Source organism: Ambystoma mexicanum, chromosome 3q, assembly GCF_040938575.1.
Source record: "Ambystoma mexicanum isolate Mex_15411 chromosome 3q, UKY_AmexF1_1, whole genome shotgun sequence".
In the NCBI taxonomy this organism is placed as follows: Eukaryota; Metazoa; Chordata; class Amphibia; order Caudata; family Ambystomatidae; genus Ambystoma; species Ambystoma mexicanum.
In genome coordinates, this window is record NC_090926.1 from 748,048,482 (window position 1) to 748,073,318 (window position 24,837).

General features: G+C 45.5%; 1 protein-coding gene across 9 annotated transcripts in view; it reads right to left on the minus strand.

Annotated features, from left to right (window-relative positions):
• The window catches only part of EXOC7 (exocyst complex component 7), a 704,768-nt gene that overhangs the window by 533,376 nt on the left and 146,555 nt on the right, over nucleotides 1-24,837 (minus strand). The window lies entirely within an intron of this gene.

Genomic DNA, 24,837 nt, shown 5'->3' on the forward strand with positions numbered 1-24,837 from the left:
AGCACAGTTCCCTGTTCCCATATATATATATATACACATTGCGTTTGTGGGTTATGAAATCGAAAAAGAATATATTGATAAATGTCATTATTCAAAAAACTATACACTCATATCAATATCGAAATTATTACAAGGGAAAGAACACCTACAATATCAATTAATCCATTCGGCTACCTACACACTACCGCAAGGCCTAAAGCTAAATCCGGACACTTGACTCACCGGTGGAGGAATGTGGACGAATAGAGTGGGAATATCGTTTGAGCAATTTCCGTGTTGTTCGCCGTTTATTCTTCTTGTTACCCAAGATGTTGTGTACATGTCCAAGGAAAAGTGCCGGCTGCAGATGCGGTATCGATCACCCCTTTTGTCCTGTAAGGCTTGTTGGACTCTACTTTCCAGCTCATCCAGTGGATATCCGCAATGTCTGACCCATTCTCTTATTCGATCAACAGTTTTCGGCAATACATGCATTGTAGTGCCTTCAGATTTCGCATGGGTCTTCGAAGGGCAACCGCTAATCGAACAGGCAGGCATTGTTGATAAATCTGAAAAGTAAATATCGATATTATTATACAATCTTCAAGAATAAAGATTTGATACAAAAGTAAATGAATCATACAATGATCAATGCAAGGTTTGTTTTGGTCGCAGGAACTATACCAGTTCATTATGTGCGGCTTAGTATTTGCATAAATTGCAGAAATGTATAAATGATGTGACTAAAATCTGAACATGTGACTCGTCCCTTGGATGTTCTGTCTTGCACGAGAAGGAAACATGCTTATATTATAGACTGGACCCCCGAAGGATGCAATTCGATGACAATAGACACAGATGAAAATAAATAGATCTATTGATAGCATAGCAATGGAAACTCAAGTCAATAGCAATGAGACCAATGAACATAGCACTATTGTGTACTCGCAAATAGATAGAAATTTAAAAATCTGCAAAATGTGACTAGGATACATGGCCTTACCTTGACCAACAAACAGTTGGATTCAGCAAGCAGAGCAGTATGTTGCAGGAGAATTGGTCGGTGGCCACAGGTAGCACACTGATGGGTTTGCTCTAAGCGGTCACAGAAGTTCACGGATAGCACGACGACGAGCAGATTAGCGTAGATCTCAGTGGTTGCCAGGTAACACGTTCAGGAGTTGACTTGCAAAGCACAAAGATGTTCTCATGAGACATATCAAGTGGTTTATAAAGTATTAGAAACAGGGGTGTGTTTGTGAATGAATGACGTATGTATGTCGTGGTCTTAGGGGGGCGGCCTGCTTGAAGGGGAGGCCTGGCTGGAGACAAGGGGTCTGAGGAGGCCATGTGACCGATGGCCCCTTGGCGTGGGATATCTTTTGAAGTGTACATGCAGTTTGGCACCTTGGCCTTTCGCGCCCCTCACAGCCCCCCATGCCAGCGCTCATCCACTGGCGCGAACCGCCTTTGATAGTATATCGTTGCTTATCAATAACAAATGCCACATACCGGAGATTCTTGTGAGCACAGACCCACACTTCAACCGGTGTATTATAGTGGTCAAGACCCTAAGGCCTGTATAATCCAATGGTAATTGTTAGTATAGATATATGTGTGACTTTTATAGAGACATAACCTACTGAAAGACTTTGAACAAATGTTATTTAGTGCATGCATTATCGAGAATATGTTATGTTAGCATAGATAGATAGTGACCACCCTGCTTCACAGCGACCGGACCTTCACCCGTTCGGAGCACAGATGTCGGACGTCCATCCTTGAATGGAGACACACTTGATTCATTTAAAAAATCGAAACAACCGTTGTTAAAATATATGTGGTGTTTTATTTTGTATCTTATTTTCATGACACAAAAATACAAGACTTCAAAGATTATACAGGTCAGGTTGCAGCACAGCAAGAGAAAATCCCCTGTACTGACCGCTGTCACTCGGGAACGTTTCTCTAATGGCACGAACGGCACAGACGGGTATCACTCTTCGAACGCGGTGTCCAAGCCTCCCGTGGAGCCACCACGTAAAGGAACGATAGGCCACCAGCCTGTACCACCTGTGAAAAGGAATGAAACAAACTGTTTTTAAATGACCAAGATAAGTTTAATAAACGTTTGTTGTCAATGACAATTCTTGTAACTAATGGCATTCTGCACGGACAAATGCTATCTAGAAAATGCACACTATTGAACGATTTACATGCGTTACAATGATATGTAGATGTAATTTTGGATATAGTAGAAGAACATGAAATAGGAGTGGCATGACAAGCAGAGTATACTTACTCGTTACTCGGATTACGAGGACGAACAGTTGCGCGAAGTTCGTGCATAAGCACCATCATTATTCTCAACACGGCCCGTGTGAGGCAGGCTGCCCTGAAGTCTGGCAGCTCGGTGATGCATTGCGGTCGTGGCTCGCCTTCCGAAATGTAGGCCAGGCATCCCGAGTTTTCTCGGCAGCAGCAGTTCTCCTCCTCGGTTGGCATTAGCTTGCACCGATTGCATGTGCACCAGGTGGAGACGCCGTCCATGCGACTAGGCCCAGGCTCTTCATCTGTTGATTCGTCCTGCCAACTGCCGTCCGAATCCCCATCGTTTTCGCGTGCTTCCCTTTCCAGTAGTTCCTCCTCGGTATACTCGGGCTCGTACATGTAGGGCATTATTGTAGCCATTGTGTGATAAACAAAGTAAAATAATTAACCGAGATGGTACAGGTGTTCACACGGGCTACAAGCGGCGAAGGTAGCTGACCAGAGCACAGAAACGAGTCACAAAATACTCTAAGTAACACAGAGAGAGGAATGGAATCGAAAATCTGCTGCTGTGTGTTGTGAAACGGTCTGTTTATACTTATTGAGGAAAGAGGCGTCCTGCCATTTCCATGGCGACACGTCATTAGCTGAAGCGCAGCGAATGTTGACACAAGACGTACTTTGGCGTTGGGAAATGGGCGGTACGAGTCTGCTGATGACAGGCTCAGGGGCGGGGGATATGATTTAGTGCCGCAAAAGCAGGTCAGCCAGGGCGATGGGGGAAATGATAGGATTATCACAAAATGGCAGCTCCCTGGTGCCTGTTTTCGCGTGCGTTTAATCGACGAAAACTCGGGTAAGGTCCATAGGAAAGTTTTCTAAAATCGAGCCACTTAGGCTTAAAAAAACATGGCCGACCCGTAGGGACAATAAAAATTTTTACTAGACCATGCCTTTAAGTTCACTTGTACTACAACTAGGTCGTTTGTGTGAGAGGAAGTTGCATTTCAAACATTTTAAGTACAATTTGAATGTTAGACCAAAGATTATGGATGGATTGGGGGATTCATTTTTGGCTCACACCAGTTAGCAGTCGACTATAGATCTATATGGACCGCAGTAGGATTTCTCATCTAGCACAAATTGGTACTCAATGTTTATTTCAACAGTGTAACGAGGGATTAACCCGAAACTGACAGATGACAATTTAATTTTCTTCATTGCAAGAGACAGAGGTACAAACGTTTTTGGTGAGTAATGCATACAAAATATGTTTGTGGACTCAAAATATGAGAGGCTCATATAGGACAGGGGGAAAACGTTCTAACACAATTTGTGGGTGATCACAGATTTTCATGAACAAGCTGGTAAGGGATAAAGCACTTGCCTGGGTCCAAGTAACGTGAGGAATGAATGAGAATTACAGTGCTATCTAGGCATTATTGTCAACTGACGAAGACGTTATCTTTCTGGCTTATTCTAGGATGTTGATTATGATTATAAGACCACACTAGGATACCAATGTTATTCATAATGCAGCGGCTTTACCTTTCCTTACAAAATGACATTGGGCACGATAACAACATGTTGGAAGTTTTTTATATTTAGATGTGGCAAGACTTTTCAGTATTTCTAAATAATATATTTTTTCTTTTTTGTTTGTTTATTTCGATGCTCATTTTTCCTTTACCTTCAAATCCTACCCTACTCCAACTCTTTTGCTCTATCTTGCATGTGTAAATGTAAACCGATTGTGCATTCTGTATGACTAACCAGTATATGTCCGGTTTTGAAAAAGGCCCCAAGGCCGAAACAAGTGTTAACCATTGGGCATAAAGTCATAGCAATAAATGAACAAGTGGCCAATTTTACTGGGTGTCTTTCTGATCTCTAGTATCTTTTATGTGCTATGTATATACTATGTACAGGCTGATGTTATGTTCTTACCTGTTCCTTGGTTACTAGAATGTGTAGGATGGCTTGAAGGAAGAGCACCGGGAGCAAGGGCTTAAAGAGTATTCTTAATAAACACATCTGATGTTACATACCTGACTGCGTGCGAGTACACAACACATTGATGATGTCTGTGGAAGTCCTGCAACTATGGTCTTACCTGATGTACCCAGGGTCCTGGGAGCAGCATCTTGATGCGGAGCTGGCTGAATGTGCTGCCAATTTTGGAGGTTGTTCCTGTTAAGGGCTATTGCGGTTCCCACTTTCCTCTGCAGCGCTCTGCCAGAGCTAGAGTTCCTCTCGCAACTTCCCAAGTAAGGCAAAAGTGGGCAAGGCTGACGTGTGCGGACAAGAAGGTGTAGATCATCACTGTGACTGTGCCAGTACTGTGGCCTGCAGGGGGGCTGCATGCCATACACTGCACGGCTGTATAGAAGTGGGTGTTCCACTGGAGGATTTGCCAAGCACAAGCCTCCCGACAGAGAGGAGGTGTTGGATGCCGATCGCTGCTATATTAGAGGAAAGGACATCTCTCCTTGATGGGAACGCAAACGGAGCAATAAGATGACTTGTTTTGGTGGTCTCAATGTCAGAACACAGTGATAAGATCACGCGTCCCAGTGATCATACGGCTCTTGAAGGAACATTGGTTTGGAGTGTCATCTGCTTCAGTGGCCTCTGCCAAAGGGCAGAGATTAGGGTAGAGCGTGTGTTAATACTGATAAACATGTGGACAGAGGCAAACCAAAATGCAGAATGTTCCTGGTCCCACCGTATTCATGGCACATCCTGGTACACCTATAGTAAAATGGGAGACATGGAAGACAGGGTTCCTACACTAGTTAAAAGGAAACATCTGGAGTTAATGTAGGGATGGACAGGAAGGTATCCCTACTTGTGTATTGCCTTGGGTATGAGGGACAAAGAATATATGATACAATACCTGACCTTGCTGATAAAAGAGGTGTGAGTGAAGGTGCAAGTGAATTAGGGTATGCATTAAAGAAATTTGACAAACACTTCAATCCTAAAGTTAGCCCTATCCTGGAACGCTATAATTTTGCTGGAGCAACTACCTGGAGAGTCGGTTGAGGAATTTGTGACTGCTGTGAGAAACATGAAGGTGTCTCACCCACTAGTCCCCGGGGATCTGTCATCCAGGTGGCCAGGATACGGCCATCTCTTTTGGATCCAGTTCCTGGGGGTGGACCAGCGCTGGAGGATCACCTGGGTGAGAGGTCTTCGGTGAGTGGGCGTGGAACACTGGATGGTGAGACACAGTATCCCCTTCCCTGTAACACCTTTTCTCTATCCTACCAGGTGGGATATTTACAACACAAACACGTTTTACAACACAAACACGTTCACACGGTCAGCCCGCTATGAGAGAAAACAGACTAACACCGAGCTGTATACCTGACGTGTCCCAATACAATGGTTAGGCGAGGTCAAGCAATTACTGACCATCACACACACCTGACTTCCATTAAGCTTCACCACACAGATAAAAGGCGGAGCACGAGAGCACACTTTGAGCGAGGCAAAGCACACAAGGAGACAGCAGTTATGAGACGGCAGCTGAACGAGAGAAGAAAGACAGCAAAACAGAAGGGGAATCGCAATGAGGTAAGTTCCCTGGACCCTTTTGACAAGGAACCGTTACTTTCCGGAAACCTTGAGAATAGAAAGCTTAAGACCAGGAAACCAGGCTGAAGGATCCTGCATTGTGTGTTGGAGATACCTTGGGCCCTCGCGTGTCAATAATCAAGACAGGGAGTAGCACAAGCCGCTGTGGTACCGACCTTGGCTCCAAGAACAAAGCAGTGTCAGTGAAATCAACACAGCCGAAGAGTTGGGGAGACTAATACAAGATCGGTCTGTGTTGAAACCAAGCTTGCAAGCAGCAACATTGTATGGTGAGCGCTGGAACAAACTATGTTAAAACGCATGTGATAAAAGACACAAGTAAAGTTGAACTGATAAGTGATTGAAAGCAAGATATAATACCTTAGAGTGGTCCAGCACCGCGTGGGTGCTCAATCGAATGTCTCTGTATGGTATCCAGCTGAGAAGTGGCAAAAGTGAAAGTGAGAAAAAGGTTACATCAAGAAGAGAATGAGTAATTATGCATTGAAGAGGTCCTGCGACGGGTTAAGCAAAATCTTGGGCACAGACAAAAGCCTTTGATGTAAAGAAAGATTGGAAAAGTAGATCAAGTTGGTCCAAGCCCGGCAAAGGGAGATTTATTGAAAGGGGGACCAGGGGCGAACAGTAAATCACCTGAGAAGTTGTATATGTGAAATCCAAAGAAGAAAGAAACCTTAATGTTTTTCGTGTTGCATCAGGCCCTCTGAAATAGGAGACTTTTAATGGCAAAGAGACTTTGGCACAGAAGGCCCTGATGTTGAGGTTTTGAACTGCATCCTCATGCGAGAGAAGCAGAGAGGGTAGTAAGCTCGAGTGTGCAGCCTTGTCCCGTGCTGAAAACGTGGGAAAGGGAAGATAACGGCTTGAATATCCCGACATATCATTTCTTGAACACTTTACTTTTGCATAACATTGTTTCCCACACTATTTGTATTTAGAAGTTAGGATTGGCAATAGGTTTATTAGTATAGGCACTTTTATTTTGACAGACTCGACTAGGATTGCGTTATTATCATGCGATGGTTGTAGCTTGCTCCCATCTTTAGATTTAGGATTAGTTAGGCATTTTTCAAACCCAATTGAAGTTCAATAACCACCCTTGAACTGCACTTGTGTCCGTCTTACTGTTTGATACCATGCCTTCCTTACACTGCACTCAGAGAACGTGCGGGTAAAAACAAGTTTGGGGATACGTTTCACGAACACACAAGAAATCAATTTATGGTAAAGTGCAATCAAAACAAGGTAAGCTATGGCTAAAGGACGATCCTTCATTGGTTGAAGTACTGCGAATAGCAAAGAGTTGAGCACCCTTTAAATTGCTTAGCTAAGCTTGCTAAAGAAAATGTACTAGAGAGAGTGTGAAGAAGATAATGAGGGTTGAAACAAATGTTTGAGCAAAGAAAACGTTTGTGCGATAAAAAGAGAATAAAGGCAGCAGTCAAGAGAACAGTTACTAAGGGAGTGATGGAATACCTCATGAGAAAATGTGTTACAGTTGTGGACGTAAAGAATATTCGTCTGGTGCACCAGATTGCCCTGGCACGAAAGGGATGAGCAAGAAATGCAATAGATGGGGACACTTTGTAAACCATTGAAAGAACTTTAAAAGTAATAAGAAAGGTGTTAATGTTGTGTGTGAGGGAGGGGAATTGAATTATGAATTAGAGGATAGCGATGATATTGGGTTGTGAAAGTGACAATGAGAGTCCTATTGCAGAGGTGCATATTAATGGCAAACCTATTCATATGATGGGTGACTCGGGTATGACAGTCTCTTTAATTTCAAAAGATGTGTGGGAGAAAATGTTGGGAGGTAAGGAGAAAAATGGGATGTTGCTCGATATTAGCCTGAATGTTACAATATTGACAAAATCGAGATTCTTGGTTACTTCATGGCCAAGTTGGAGTTTAAGGGGAGACAGGCAATAGGTAAAGTTTATGTGACTAACCAGGGAGCGGCCCGGTCAAGTTCGAAGGAACACGCTCGCTCAAAATAAGGCTGGACCCCAACACATGTGAACAAGTGTTGACTGTTACAGGCGGGGGTGATGCTGTACCAGAGGTACTGAAGTATCCTAATGTGTTCTCTAGCAATATTGGGAAGTTGAAAGGGATAGTTCATAAGATGATTGTCAAAGAAAACTCTACGCGAATGGTGGCAAAACTACAATTGGTTCCTGTTGAGTTAAGGGAGACAGTAGGAAAACAGCTTAAGAAAATGGTGTGACCATGGGATTATAGAGGGTGCAGGAGCTGTAGAGTGGTTGTAGCGAAGAAGGCCAACTGAGTTGTAAGGTTATGTGTGGTTTTACGCAAGGTGAACGAGTCTGTTGTGGTTGAGCGACACCTGCTGACGAACATAGGGGAACCTTATCTGTGATGGGAGTGTGTTCACAAAAATTGACTGGCATCTGCCTGTCATCAGGTTGAATTACATCCAAAGTCTTGGAAGTACATAGCATTCATATCCCATAAAAGGGATATTTCAATTAAACCATATGCATTTTGGATTAGTGTAGGCAGTGTTCGCTTTAAAAAAAAAGTGATGTACAGACTATTGAGAGATGTGAAAATGTGATCTGTTTTCAGGAAGATATTTTGATCTTTGAAAAAGGTGAATCAGAGCATGATCAAGTGCTCGAGAGAATATGGACTATTCTGAGCGAAAGGGAACTTACTGTGCAGAAAGAGAAGTGTGCTTTCAGACGTTAAGAGGTTGAATATGAAGGCATGTGATATCTAAAAGCAGAGTCGAGCCTAAGGAAGAACTGGTTAGCACCATAAAAGAGGTGAAGGTACCGCAGTTGAAGGGTGAGCTTAGGTCTTTTCTAGGACTAGTTAAGGTCCATCAAAACTTTATAAGAAACATTTCAGAAAAAGGGGAAGGAATGAGGGAGATGTCAAGGAGCAAGACAGAATTTCAATGGGATGATCATTGTGAAAAGGAATTCAATTAAATAAAAGCTGAAATCAACTTGGCGAAAACACTGGGTCAATCCGATACTAGAGAGAAGACCAGAATTACCACAGATGTAAGTGAAACAGGTTTAGGCGCAGTGATATCTTGAGTGTGATGATCATGATGTATGCATAGAGAGTCCTGAAAGGGGGTGAATGCTGGTATTCCATCAGAGAGAAGGAAGCTCTATGGTGTGTGTGTGTGGGGAATAGAGAAATGTCAGCCTCTGCTCAAAGCAATATTTGAAAGTAAAGGTATACAGAAGGTGTGTCCAGAAAACTTGAGAGTTGGGTAACGTGCCTGCCATGTCAGGCTTTTGCGGTAGTAGTAGTATCTTGGAAAAGGAATGTGTTTTTCTGATCATCTATCAAGGGTGAAGGTGGAAGTGGAGCGAGAGCGTGAAGAAATTGAACGGAATGAGCAAGTTTATGCTACCCACAATGAGATAGTAGGGAAAGGCGAGTGCGAGAATGATGGTTGTATCAAAGAAGAGAAGGTGTATGTAAAGGGGAGGTGGCCTAAAAAGGCCATGTTGCGCGAAGATCAAAGGAGATTTTGGGATATGGCGAGCAAACTCAGCATAGAGAACGACTTGTTGTATCGGTCAGGGAGAGTAGTGGCACCTAGTGGTTTGAAAGATAGGGTCATTGACATAGCGCATGAGGGACATATTGGAATAACCAAAACCAATGATTATCTGAGAGCCGATTAAAAGTGGCCTGGTTTTAAAGGCGTGTGGATGATAAGCTCCAAACATACTCTGGTTGTAACGAATCGGGGAAGAGATTGAGAGTGAGGGAGCAACCCTTGATGGTTCCTGGGCTACCCAGAGGTGTATTTGAACAGCTTGCTATTTAGATTTTACGGCCAATAAGTGGTGGGTTCAGAACCGAAAGATATGTTTTGGTTTGGTGGATTTATTTTCCAGATGGGCGGAAGGGAAGGTGGTTAGGGAGACCACTGTTGAGAGTATGGAGACATTTCTTGATAATATATTTGAGGGAGTTCCGAGTAGTATCTTAACAACAATGGTCCCCAGTTGGCAGGAGAAGGAATGGAAATCTTTCTAGAAAAGCATGGGATAAAGGTCAAAAAGGACAATCGCCTGCAAACCAATGTAGTTGTGGAAAGAGTGAAGTAGGAGCTGGGGAGATCTGTGCGAAGGTGAAAGCTAAGGAACGGTAGGATAGAATAAAGTGTGTTAAGAGATGTTGTTGAGAGAGGGGATGAGGTGAAGTTAAGGTGGGAAAGATGGAAAGATAAGAAAGGGGTCAAATATGGGCCCTCAGAGAGAATTGAATAGTGAAGTAATGTTAGAGAATGGACAGTTGTGGAACATAAAAAGGGTTGTGAAAGTGTGAGGTGTCTTGGTTCCAGATCGCTCTTTGTGCGAAGAGTGTGAGTTCTGGGCAACCATGTACTTAAGAGTGTGAAACCATGCCTCATATAGTACAGGTGTCTGTATATAGTTAAATTGATACAAGGTAGAATTGCATATTGTGAGGAAAGGAGAAGTGTTGTTTCTTTCATGTGTTATGCTATGTGCAGGCTATTATGTTCTTACCTGCTCCATGGCAACTAGAGAGTTTAGGAAGAACTTGAAGGCAGAGTTCTAGAGTGAGATGGGTCAGAGAACAGTTGGAGCTGGGAGGAGCAGCAGAGGACCTGTACCAGGGGCTTAAAGAGCATTCTTAATAAACACATCTGATGACTGCGTGCAAGTACATAATATAACCCTGGAAGTAGGTGAAAGCAGTGTTTTGTTGAAATGCTTACTGCATATACTGCCACACAGAGCTATTCAGACAAGTGAAGTAAGGCTAGAAACTGACATACAAACTTAGAAAATAAAAGAGGCAACATAAAATGTATCTCGATAAGAATAGATCTCAATTACACAAAGGCTTCACCAAAACAATGTTAAACCCAATGTATAAATGTCTTGACAGCAGGCCATGAGTAGAAGACGAATCCACACTTTACATTGCGGTGCAAAAGTATGCATCAGGTGTAACAGGGTTAGTTCTGAGAGCTTTCCAGTGGACAGATGCTCGCAACATTGATGGCCACTGTCACCACTTTTATTACGTACATCACTAGAGGCTCACATAATCCACTCAAGCAAACCCGGGCTATATCGGACATAAAGTACAAAACTCAGAGTACAAGGTTTCCATGTTTGCAAACGATAAGGTGCTCATTATCTGGAACGACGTGTGGTGCACTAATGGACGCACCGTCAAAGTTTGGAAACATATCTAGCGACAAAATTAATCTGATAAATCTGAGATGTTACCCCCCCCCCTCATGGAAATGTGCTAAAAGTTATATTTACTAAATGGGTGGCACATGGGTGGTGAAGGAGCTTCTTACATGGGGATCAAACTGGTACGGGACTTGAAAAAGAATTGTTTCAGAAAGGCCAGATCAGGTGGTGAATGAAATAGGGAAGGGTTGCCCGAGATTAAATACAATATTAAATGTATGGGGTTAAATAGACACCACTAAGATGTGCTTGTTGACAAAGGTCTTATACATGCTGTGAGGGGTCAGCAATACGAAGAGGACAACTTGTATATGTGTTCAAAATGTGCCATTTTATTAAATTATAACAATTGTTAAACGCCTCAATATCCCTACTCTGACGAGGATTTCACTGCCTAGCAAAGCGAAGGGGAAGCACTAACACAGAATATCTGGCCCTCACACTTAAACAACATATACAAATAAACCATATAGTATTTCAAAATAACATCAACAGTTGTCTGTACAATTCCTTGATAACCACTTAGTAACCTGGGCGAACTCTCTTTCACAGGAGTCAAGGTGCATTCAGCTCTAATGTTCCACAAGAAAACAAAACAAGGAAATCCATGTAGTCTTAGTTCAGTTTCTGATGATTCAATCTCAAAATAAAGTTTTGTTAACCAAAGTGTCAACAACAACAAAGATTCTCCCGTTGGTGATAAGACATTACATTTCACCACAATAGCATCAATGTTATTCCTTGCAATGATGCTTTTCCACAAGTTCCAGTTGTTCAAGAAGTATTATCACAATTCAAAGGAAACAGCTTCTGCAAATGCTAGTGAAACACAGTTCTTGGTCAACAGTTACGATGTCTCTTTTTACAAGATTAGGTTTTACAATAGATATCTTTGCCAGGATGACTTCACAGTGTTGCTGCTTTTACTTCAACAACGTCAATTTAACCACAGTTTACCACAAGGACATTCTCCTTTGTCTCATAGTATTCCACTCCACTTGTGCTAATGAACTCTCATCTACTGACAACCAGATATATTACTACAGCATTAGTACTTTGTGATGATTCAAAACCGGTTTTGATTTGGACCAGATCACTTCAAAACCTTCAAATAGGCAAGGTACTCGTCCACTGAACATCTCTCTTCAAAAGGGGCAACCTTGTCGCCTCTCTTGTCTGTCTGTCTGACAAACTGGTGTGCCGCCTGCTCCAAAGGCAATACCGACTCTCTGTCCGCACCAAGAAGCAAGTCCACATTCAAGCCTGTGTATCTGTGGCACCTAACAACTCTTTAAAATCTGCAAGGAGCTGGCCAACCCTACTGCAGTATCCACCCCTTCTATCGCCTCTCAGCGCCTTTGCAATGACCTTGCCGCACACTTTATCTCTAAAACCCAGGACATCTTGTCCACACGCTCCTCTCCCTTCTCCTTCTCCTTCTCTGCTTGTTGAGCCACCCTCAACTACCGCCCCCTCCCTCTTTTTCTGCCTTTCCTGTTTTCTCCCCAGACAAGGTCACTAGACAAGTCCGATCTATGAAAGCCTCATCAAAACAGGTCCATCCCTGTTCCTCTAAAACCATTAAGGACCACATCAACACCCTTGCTCCGGCACTTGCTGATTTCTGCAATGTCTCCTTTGCCTCTGGATCTTTCTACTCCCCTCTGAAGCACTCCCTTGTGCATCCTCTCCTCAAGAAACCCACAGCTGATCGTTCTTGTCCAGCTAACTATCGCCGAATTTCCATTGCTCCCTTTCTGGGTAAGATCCTGGAAAAGCTTGCCATCTCTCAGCTTAACCTTCATTCTGACTCTGTTGGCTCCCACCACGACCACCAATCCAGCTTCAGAGCTGCCAGAAGTACGAACACTGCTCTCCTGAACATCCGCGAAGACCTGCTCTCCAACCTTGACTCTAACATTCCCTCCATCCTTATCCTACCTGATCTCTCCTCTGTTTTTGAGACGGTCAACCATACCATCCTGCTCAATCATCTCCATGACAACCTGTGTATTACCGATCAGGCTCTGGCCTGGCTGACCTCTTTTCTCACTGATCGACCCTCCCAAGTACTACTCAGGTCCTTCCTATCTTCTATCTCCCTTTCTACCTGTGGTATTCCCCAGGGTTCTAACCTCTCGCCCTGACTTTTCAACCATTTCCTGGCAACTCTCGCCTACTGCATTTCAATTTTCTGCTCAAATTTCCAGTGCTACGCTGATGACACCAAACTCATTTTCAGGCTTCCCTCAGCCACCTCCTCACCTTCCCTCATCTCTGACTGTCTAATCGCCATTCAAAATTGGTGTGCCGCCAATGACCTTTGTTTAAATGCCAACAAGACTGAGATCCTCCTCATTGGTACACCCTCTCCATCCTTTCCCCTCACTCTTTGGCCAGCCTCCCTTGGCCCTCCTCCTGCACCTACCTGCGTGGCTAAAGACCTGCGAGTCATCTTTGACTCCGCACTTTCCTTCTCCGCACACATCTCTGACATCTCTAAAAAGTCAAACTTCCTACTGCACCTCTTCAGAGGTACTCTTCCTTTCCTCATCTTCCCTCAGAATCTCACAGTCTCCCAATCTCTGATTCTCTCCAGGTTGGACTACTGTAATAGCCTCTTTCTAAATCTACCTGCCTCCACCCTCCGCCCTTTACAACTAAATCCAGAACAGGGCTGCGAGACTTGTCCTTGGCCTCAAGCCCTGAGATCGTATCTCTCCAGCTCTGAAATCCCTTCATTGGCTCCCAGTTGACGCAAGGATTAAATTTAAACCCTCTTCATTGTCCACAAGGCTTTCTGGGGTCTGGGTCCAAATTACCTTTAACTATCCCTCTGTAAATACCTCCCCTCTTGAGCCCTTCGCTCCTCTACCTCTAACTCCCTCAGGAGCAGTCGTTTTTCAAAGAAAAGAAGTGGGGGCTGATCCCTGTCCTCGGCTGAGGCCTCCCTTTGGAACTGCCTCCCTGCCACCTTGAAACTTGAGGAGAACCATCTACGGTTCCGGACCCTCCTCTTCGCCTCTGCCTTTGCTCCTCTTCTCCCATGCTGATCTGCTTTCGCTCTTGGCACTGTTGCACCTGGACACCCTTTGTCCTTCGGGGCCAGGTACCTGCTCACCCTGCCACCCTCCTGGCCGCCCCCTGCACTGGGGCCTGTATTCTTTTACCCATACTGTCCCCCCCGCACTTATCAGATACACTCTATCTGACAAACCTTGCACTTTGCCTTCCTAGGCTGCACTACCATTGTTTTTGATCACCTTCTAATTTATTTATTTACTTATTATTTCTCTTTTCTCTCCTATGCTCGGTACTTTCCAATTTCCCTCCTCCCATGCACCTTTCCCCCTTTTCCCTTACCCATTCACTTGCGCATTCTCAATGTCACAGGGCCTAGTAAGATCGTTGTTTTAGTTTTCTCCCCTGTTCCCCTCCCTCTGCCTGGTCGCGCTCTGAAACACCTGTGCACGAGTGCGATATAAATAAAATATCATATCATATATCATATCTGTCACAACCTAAGTCTGCTTTTATGACCCACTTCTCTCTTTCTCCAACATGTCTTTGGCAATATAGGTTATATCAACTTCAAATAATATTTATGAGCAGCACGTTTCCCTTCCCCAACATTACATTCATTTCTCTGCCAACTGTTGGCCAAAATAATTACCCACAAGTCTTGAAGTCACGCTCTTGGCTTCAGGTAATGCTTGCACACTTGTATCTTAGGCAAGGTTATACTTCTATTGGGATCGCAGTATTGTTTAGATGGTTTCCTGGCTTTAAGAAAGGTTGCTTTCAGTCTTAATAGGGGAATATTCTTGGCTTGGGAAATGTTTGCTCTCTGCGGATACAACATTTAAACACTTGACTACTTTTATGAGCAATTGTTGTTAACGTGAATACAGATGTAAAGTTCACTCTTCCCTTGAAAAGCAAAATTAGGCAAATGCAACTTTTTCATAAGGTTTACAATGTTTAAAGGGTTTGACAACGGCTTTCGGCAGCATTTGCTCTTCATGAGAAATCTCCCGATCACATGAGAGCGCTACTTTGCCACTGTCCCATTGTTAAGAACTCAATTAAAAAAACATCAGCTTGCTTCTGTTTCTATGCAGAGTGAATATTAAGCGGTTTACTGTTACCGGCAGTGCTCGCATAAGGAATCAGAACTCCAGGTTTGACTCACCAGCTTCTGTGATCCTTGTTCCACGTATTGTACAACTTCCACTGCTTCGTGCTTCACTCTGGAAGCACACCCTTTCGCGCTGAAGGCATCACCGGTCCGGCAACTTGATTAAAGGAGCCCCTCTCGCTCCTGAGACCCACAGCGTTACCACAGCTTGCTTCAGTCTTGCTCCGCAACCTCTGCAATTAGGCTCACATGGGGAAAGGCAGCATTCCTGCATGCCTTCCGCTGCACATGCTCTGCACCTCAGAGTTTGGGGGAACAGGACCATCATAGAACAAGCAGGTGAAATCTGCTGCATCAGAGTTCTGGCATCCCTTCGGTTCTCCCATTTCTGCTTGGATTTCCAGCATTGTGCCTTTTCTTTCCTTGTCTGCTACAACTGCACAAACTCCAGCCACAGTTCCAGCTCCTTCTCTCTATTACCTGCACCTGAGGGGGCTTTTTATGCCGCTAAGGTTCCTTCAGGTGTGGGCTGTTCTACTTAATTGCCTGACTACTACCACAGCATGCCTCTTTAGCCTTCGTCCTTGTCCCAGTACTTATGGGATTATGGGAATTGTAGTCCCCAGCAACAAAGTTAATACGTTTCTGTAACTTTTAGTTTTAAGGGTAGATTTATTTCCCTTAGAGTCAATTAAGGATGAACTATTGGAATTTGTTGTTACAGAAGAAGACTGCTTACTTAAGGCAATATTTCTGATTTCATTATACCTTTGAGAGTAGGGAGTATTTCTATCCTGAATTACATTACATGGTCTTTCTGTTATTAAGGTCTGTTCAGGTTTAAAGGCATTTGTGTTTAGAGCCACAGATATTCTATGTGGTTCAGATACATCATAATGACAATAGGCCATTTCCTGTTCTGGCAACTTTAAAAGGTTCTCCCTTTTAAATGACAAATACCGTATCTGATCCCACGGGATCTCCTCATCACACCGGGCTGTCAACCTGTCTCCTCCCAGTTGATCCTCCGGCAGTACAGCACCCCCAAGGTCAGGAAGAGTCTACCTTTCCCTGGACAATTGGGAGGAGACTTTAGGCAAGATTTTAGTGAGGGATCCGTAGGATTCTTCACAATACTCTATCCACGTAGCTTGTTTTCTTTAACAAGCATTTGAAAAACAATACAAACAGATTTAAAATGTTTTTGAGGGGGCAAGGCAACGTATCCAGAATTCTCCACTTTGCCTTGAGGAGAAGCGTTTAAAAAAAGTAGGGTTTGGATTGCTGGATTTGCTTATTTACCACAAAGTTTCCATCCTGAATAAATCATATAACTGGTGTAACAAGGGTGAGGAGGTGCCAGATTGCTTAAATATTTAGAGAAATTCTGTCAATTTGGAAAAAAAACAGTTGCTCTGGACATACTATTTTCTTGGGGAAGTAACTTTTCTACGTGTTTGGTGTGTCTGCCTTCCTCCGTGCAAGTTATGAGAAACAATCTTAAGGGGTTGGCTTGCAGATTCAGGCCAGGTTTCCTTCTGCATAACGGGCCATCACGTTGGGACAATCCAGCATTACAGATTAATAACAGGAAGTTATCATGGAATAGGCAAAAATTACTGCAGGAGAGCTGAGAGTTGTTAAAGATTTGATAGGGAACCCTATGATCCAGTTTACTGATTTGAGATAGCTGTCTGGGTTGCAGTGGGAGGAATTTGGGAGATGCACCAAACTAAAATCACTGTATGGTTTATTGCAAAACTACAAACCGCTCAGAAAGTTCTGACACAGGGCTGTAACTTTTTTATGGCAGATGGACGGATGTGAGGATTCCAGGGAGGGATATGATATGGCATTTATAACGCGCCTATACACAGGTGTTTCAAGGCGCGACGAGGCAAGGGAGGGGAACAGAGGGAAGACAGACAACGATCCTACTAGGCCAGGTGTCATTCAGATCGCGTAAGTGCATGGTAAGGGGGAGAGGACAGTGCAGCACATTGGATAAGAAATAATAACAATAGGTAAGGTACGGCCAGCAGGTAGCAAGTGCAAGGGTAAGTGCAGACAACAGGTGTCAAGTGCCGGTAGTGGGACAACAGTCCCCAAGTGCAGGGTTGCCAGGAGTGCAACTGGCGGGGGGAGGAGGGACATGGGCCCGAGATCAGAGGGCGGCCAAACAACCAGTGCAAAGTCAGTATCAGCCAGGAAGTCAGCAAGGGAGAGGAGGAGAAAAAGCACAAGCAAAGAGAAAGGTTTTGAGGTGCTTCCGGAACCGAAGATGATTCTCAAGTTTCAGGGAGGCAGGGAGGCTGTTCCAGAGGGAGGCCCCAGCCGAAGAAAAAGATCTACCACCAACTTGTTGCTTGGAGAAGCGACTGACCCTGAGGGAGTTTGAGGCAGATGAGCGAAGTGCTCGAGAAGGAAGGTATTTAGTAAGAGAGAGTTGATGGTATTGAGGCCCCAGGAAAGGGCTGATAAAGATAGGGTGGTAGTTTACCGGAAAGGAGGGATCGGCAGAGGGTGTTCTTAAGAGAAGTTGGGAAAACTCCTGTGACAAGAGAGATTGCAGAGATCAGGCAAGGCTGGAGCGAGAGAGTCAATGCTGTCCTTAATGGTTTTGGAGGGGCAGGGGTCCACCTGTTTGGATGAAACCTTCATAGACCGGACTTGTCTGGCGAACTCATCAGGTGTGACAGGAGTGAGAGAAGAGAGGAGAAGTGGTGGAGGGGGCAAGGGAGGCTCCAGAGGTGTTGGTGAGTGGGGTGGTGTGGAGGAGAGAGAGGAAAGGATGTCTTGGGTTTTTGCAGTGAAGTGTGCTGCCCGGGCCGAGCAAAGGTCCTGGGTGGGTGTGACAGAAGAAGAGGCTGCTGCAGGATTGGCCAGTTCCTTACAAACTTTGAAAAGTTTGGCCGTGTTGTTTGATGCCATGGAGATGTGGGCTTGAATAAAGACTCTTTTCTTGGTTTGGATGCAAAGTCGATATTGCCTTTGAAGGAGGCGGCAGGCCAGTTTGTCAGAGCGTCCGCCCGACGAATTCCATTTTCGCTCAGCTGCCCTACACTTGCGTTTAAGGGCAGCCAGATCAGAGTCGTACCAAGAGTTGCATTTTTTGGAAGACTTCAGTCGGACCTTCATGACAAAAGCAAGAGTAGAGATAGAGAAACTGAACTTAGCGAGGACTGTGTCAGGCTGGAAGTCAGCCGCAGGAGTAGGAGGTGGAGAGTAGGTGATATGATATATGATATGATATGGCATTTGTAACGCGCCTATACACAAGTGTTTCAAGGCGCGACGAGGCAGGAAGGGGGGAACTAGGGGAGACAGACAAACGATCCTACTAGGCCAGGTGTCATTCAGATCGCGAAAGTGCATGGGTAGAGGGGACGGGAAAAGTGCAAGGGGGAAAGGGAGAGGGGAAAGTGCAGTACAAAGTGATTAGTAAAATACAAGATAAATAATAAGGGCCAGCTGGTGGCAAGTGCAGTGTAAGTGCAGACAAGTGCTGGGAAGGGGGGCTGTAGGGATACAGAGACAGTCCCGCAGTGCAGGGGTTGCCAGGGAGGCAGTGCAGGGGAGAGTGGCTGGGCCAAGGACTGAGATTGGTGAGTGGCCCAGTTGCTGATTCAGTACAGTTTCAGTGATTTAGCAGGGGGGAGGGGGAGAGAAAGCAGAAGCAAAGAGGAAGGTTTTGAGGTGCTTCTGGAACCAGAGATGGTTCTCCTCAAGTTTCAGGGAGGCAGGAAGGCTGTTCCAGAGGGAAGCCCCTGCTGCGGAGAGAGATCTCCCCCCAACTCGTTGCTTGGAGAAGCGGTTGACCCTGAGGGAGTTGGAGGCGGATGAGCGAAGAGCTCGAGAAGGAAGATATTTAGGAAGAGAGAGTTGAAGGTATTTTGGCCCAAGGCCCCAGAAGGCCTTGTGGACAATGCAGAGGGGTTTGAACTTAATCCTCGCAGCCACAGGGAGCCAGAGTAGCGATTTCAGTCCTGGAGAGATACGGCCCCTGGGCTTGAGGCCAAGGACAAGTCTTGCAGTCCTATTCTGGATGAGTTGCAGTGGGCGGACAGTAGAGGGAGGCAGATTTAGATAGAGGCTGTTACAGTAGTCCAGCTTCGAGAGAACCAGGGCTCTGGAGACAGTGAGCTTCTGGGGGAAGGAGAGGAAAGGAAGGATACCTCTGAGGAGGTGCAGCTGGTAGTGTGACTTCTTAGAAACGTCAGAAATGTGAGGAGAGAAGGAGTAGGAGGCAAAGGCAGCCGCATTGACTCTTTTCATGGGGCTGGTGACTTTGAGACAGAGTGGCCGCGCCGGGTGTGCTGATGCAAGATGGGAGGAGAGCTTCAAGTGTGATGAGAGAAGAGAGTGGTCCATCCAAGAGAGAGAGGTAGTGAGAGGGATAGAGAGAGGGATGTCGGTAGAGATGTACGTGGAGTCAGAGGGTAAGATAGAAAGGGAGAGAGAATCGCCTAGGTTGCAGAGGGTCCTGAGGAGTCAGGAGAGTCCAGATGAATGTGGAGATCACCCAGCAGGAGGATCCGAGAGGAGGAGGAGGAAAGTAGAGGCCAGGTCAGCCCATTCTGAGAGGAAGAGAGTGGACTGTCCTGGTGGCCGATAGAAGGTGGCCATAAAGAGAGAAGAATTAGGAGAGAGTAAGAACCTGCAGACTAGGCACTCGAAGGAGGAATAGGCCCGAGTAGGGATGATGGACACAGGTATTCATTCTGGAAAGATCAGGGCCACTTCCCCACCCGTCTCCTTGGGCCTGGTCACAGAGAGGATCTTGTATCCTTCACGGAGGAGTGTGTCAAAGCTTGTGACAGAGCTGTCCTTGAACCATGTCTCCATGATGGCGAACACATCAAGATCCATGAGTTCAAGGAGGTTGCAGATGTCAGATGAGTTTTTGACAGCAGAGCGAGAGTTAAGCGTGGCAATATGGTGCAGCTTGCCATCTTTTTTTTTTAAAAAAGATTTTATTAATTTTAGTCACAACACGCAGGGCAATTTACAACAGTTCCATTACATTTTTTCTTTTTTTTAAACATTTTGGCCACTGCTTCCCCAATCCCACCCTCCTTTAGGAGCCTATTTGTTCTTCACATTCAGTGTCTGCTATACGTGGCAAGGTCTCGCTTCCCTCGGAATCTGTTGGATCTGATGTAGATCCAAACAGTTCTGCAATTCGTAGTATCCATGCCAACAGGGCACCCGCTTCTTCCTCCCCACTCGCACTGCTCGCATCTTGCCATACCATCGTTTCAGCCTCCGCCCATTTCTGCAAATCCTTCCACCATACCTCCACCCGTGGCTTGTGACACTTCTTCCATCCCATGGCAATCCTCCGTTTTGCGAGCACGTATGCCAAATCTTTCCGTTTCCCAACATGTTTAAACTTCCGTGGTCTGGGGAACCCTCCCAGAAAGCAGGCCCAGGCCGTGTCTATGATGAGCGTGACCCCCTTCTCTGCTAGTTTTTGTGCCACTTCACCCCAGAAACACTCAATTACTGGGCATGACCAAAACATGTGTGTCATGTCAGCGTTTTCCATGTCGCACTTAGGACATGCTTGTCGTTCACGTTTCCAAACTTAGATATCCTCAGGGGGGTCATATATGCTCTATGCATTATATACAGCTGTATTTGTTTCAGCCTGGCATTTCTCTACACCTTCTTGTGATATCCCAGGGCACGTTCCCACATCCCATCTTCCATTGGGGACCCACCTCGGCTTCCCAATCAAGTCTCAGATGTGTCAATTCCTTTCCAACCTTAGTCATCACCATCTCATACAATCTAGAAATCTCATGCCCCCCTTCTGATATATCATATATCACTCCCATAATAGCATACGGTTCCTCTGTCAATACTGTTTCAGGCCACGTTCTCCGAATTTTCTGAACTATCCTATGATACGTGACATATTGGCCCGTAGGTAATCCCGCGTCCTCCCCAAATTCCTCAAAATCCCTAATGGTCCCCCCTTGCCAAATGTCCCCTAACGTTACTAGTCCCACCGATTCCCAGTAGGTCCTGATAATCACCCTCAACTGCTTATCTCCTCCCGCCAAAGCGACCAGTGGTACCTGCGGGGAGCATGGGAATGGGTTCTCCATCATCCTGCATGCTCGACGCCACATTTTCCACCCAAGCATCATCATCCCAGGGCGCTCCTTCATTTCTGGCTCAGGCAACCAGATCATTTCCCTTAAGTAGAACGGGGTACTGTCCTGCCCAAACAACCTATGTTCAGGGGTCACTTCATCGGAGAGACACTTGGTCACATATTGTAGTTGACCTGCTACACAGTAAACCTCAAAATTAGGCAGTTTAATACCCCCCTTTTCATAGAAGTTGAGCAACTTCGATAGCGCCACTCTATTCCGGGTACCATGCCATAGGAAGTCCCTACACATACTGTTTAGTTTAGCAAAAAACTTCTTGGGTATCATGTATGGGATATTACTGAAATAATGTAGGAGCCTGGATTAAACCACCATCTTGAGCATTGCCCCCCCTTCCCATCATTGCTAGGGGCAACTTCTCCCAGAACTTTATGCATTTACGGATTTTCTCAATGACTATCTCAGTGTTGTGCTTATGTTCCTCTTCCGCCGTGTGATACACGTCTATTCCAAGGTAACAGAAAGAACTTATCACCCATGGTACTTGTAACACCGGTAACCTTTCCGCAGGGATTCCCTTATAGCTACCTAGCGGGAATATGCTAGATTTTTGAGGATTCACCGCTATACCGGACAGCGCCGAATACCTCTCCATCACTTCCAGAATATATTGGAGATTCTCTTCTGGGTATTTCAGGTATAATAACAAATCATCTGCATATAGGGATATTAGGTGTCTTTCCGCCCCTACTTCAATACCTATCGTATCATAATGTTGCCTGAGATATATTGCCAGGGGCTCCAGGGCCAGAATGTAAAGCATCGGGGACCAGGGGCACCCCTGCCTGGTGCCTCTACTAAGTTGCCATCTCTCAGATATCAATGAGCATGTTCGAACTCTGGCTAGCGGCTCACTGTATAGCATTTTCGCCCACCTGATATACCCCGGCCCCAGTCCGTATCCTCCCAGGGCCGTCAACAACCATGGCCACTTAACCGAGTCGAAAGATTTTACCGCGTCTAAGGACACAATCGCCATTTCGCCTTCATTCCTACCTCCCCATTCGACCACTCGGTGGAGTCGCCTGTGGTTGTGAGTTATGTTTCTATTCGTGACATAGCCTGTTTGGTCTGGGTGGATTAATTTGCTAATTACTCTTCGCAATCTGTTTGCTAGGACAGCCGTCAATATCTTGCTGTCCTGGTTCAGCATCGACAAAGGCCTATAGGAGCCACAGCTATGCCCTGGTTTGTTGGGCTTGGGGAGCGGTATTATGATCGCCTCTCTGAGTGACTTCGGTAACCTCCCCACCTCAAACGCTTCGTTAAGCATGTCTAGCATTGGGGGGAGAACTTCTTTTCTATAAACTTTATAAAATTCACTAGGGAACCCATCTGCTCCTGGGGTCTTACTGGTGGGCAATTGCCTCACAACCTCATCCAACTCCTCCAAGGTAATTGGTGCATCCAGCTCTTTCCTCTTCACTTATCTTGGGCAGTCCTATATCTTCTAGTGTTTCGGTTATCTCCTCTTGCCTGCCCTCCTCCTTGTCCCCGTATAGCTCCCTGTAGTATTCCGCAAATTCCTTATCGACACCTTCTTGGGTGTCCACCACATCACCATCTTCTCTAGTTATTGTCCTAATTAATCGGGGGCCTAGGGGTTTTGCTCTTATATAACCACGCTAAGAGACGGCCCGTTTTGTACCCTGCCGCATGCTGTCTCTCTACATATTTTTTATAATTGAGGTTACAGAGCCTTTCCCAGTTTTCCGCACACTACTGCTGTAGTTCAAGTACTAACTCTGTATCCACACTGCCATTTTTTAATGCTCTCTCTAGATCCTCCTCTTCTGCTCTTTGTAGGTCAGACAGGACCCCTCCCTGCAGGCCCTTTGACTTAGCTATGGCAACCCCCCGCATCACCACCTTAAAGGCTTCCCATAGCGTACCCGCCAAGTCGACACTGCCGGTGTTCACCTCGAAATAGTTAGTGATCTCATCTCCTATATCCTCTCTAAAGACAGTCTTGAGTGCATCTGCTCGGAGGCGCCATGTCGGAATCCGCGCCCTCAGGGGGCAGTATTGCCATCCGATGATCAGGGGCGAGTGGTCCGAGAGGACCCTCGCCTTATATTCTACTCGAGTAATCTGTGTCATTACATCTGGTGTGGCAAAGACAATCAAGTCTTGTGTGTAGCTGCTGCGGGCCGAGTAGTGCGAATATTGCTTCTCATCAGGATGTTTTGTTCTCCACACGTCTGCTAAGCCAAAATCATCTAGCAGCATCTGCAATGCTTTAGCCGCTGGGGCGGGCCTATCAGTCCTGCCATCAGATCTGTCTATCTTGGGGTTTATTACACAATTGAAATCCCTGCCCCCACACACATACTAAGGTTGGTGCACCTAGTTCTGAAGTATGCTGCTGTGTTATGATTGGGGGCATACATGTTTATAATGCATACCTCTTTATTCTCCACCAGCCCTTTCAATATAAGCATCCTCCCATCAGTTTCCGCCACTTCTTGTACTAGATGGAACGAGACGTGCGGCGCCACCCAGACAAGTACTCCTCTAGCGTAGGCAGAATATGCCAAACCCACCACAATCCCCTTCCATTTTTTCCTAACTAGCTCCATCTTTTCCCACATCAGATGCGTCTCCTGCAACAGTGCAATATCTATCTTTTTCCTTCTCAAATACAGCATTATCTTATTCCTCTTCATATAACTGTTAAGTCCCCTGACATTCCACGTTATTATCTTGAGATCTCCCATAGCTCGTTAACACTCTGCCCCCTTACTTCCAACCGATCCCACCCACTCACGCAATGCAGATAAAAACCTTTGGCTCTTCCATATAGGCTCATATTTGAACTTAAACTCCCCATAACTATGTACACACCAAACTTCCCTCCTCCCTCCTCTCCCCCCACCCATCCCTTCCCCAACAACCCCCTCCCCAACTCAGGCACCCCCACATCTAGCCCTGTCCAGCACAAGCCTATGCTCAGGGCTCAGTAGAGTAAAGTCGCCCTAATGGCCACTTAACTATTAGTATTTCGGGGTGAGTTGCTTCCATCCTGTTGCTCCTATTTTCGAGTTTATTATACTATTATGTTAACGCTATGCTGCTTCCAAATGCATTTTACCCACTATATTCCAGTCCATGCCGAGCATAAGGCTTGAATGCTACCCAGTGTTCAACCGGTCTCACTTCCGGGTTTAATCAGGATCACCCTCCCACTTACCCCCTCAATGATCGTGGCACAAGTTCTTCAGTTGTCATGTTCCTGCCGGTCCCGGTACATTTCCTGTTCCGGGCAGCCTTGCAGGTCCAGCCACGTCACCGCCTCCTCAGGAGTATAAAAAAAAGCGCTCTGCTCTTATGTAGCACCTTCAACCTAGCCGGGTACAGAAGCATGTATTTGATGCTCGCAGCCTCCTCTTGGCGGCCACGTAGCTGTATCTCTGTCTCTGCACCAGCATCGTGTAATCCG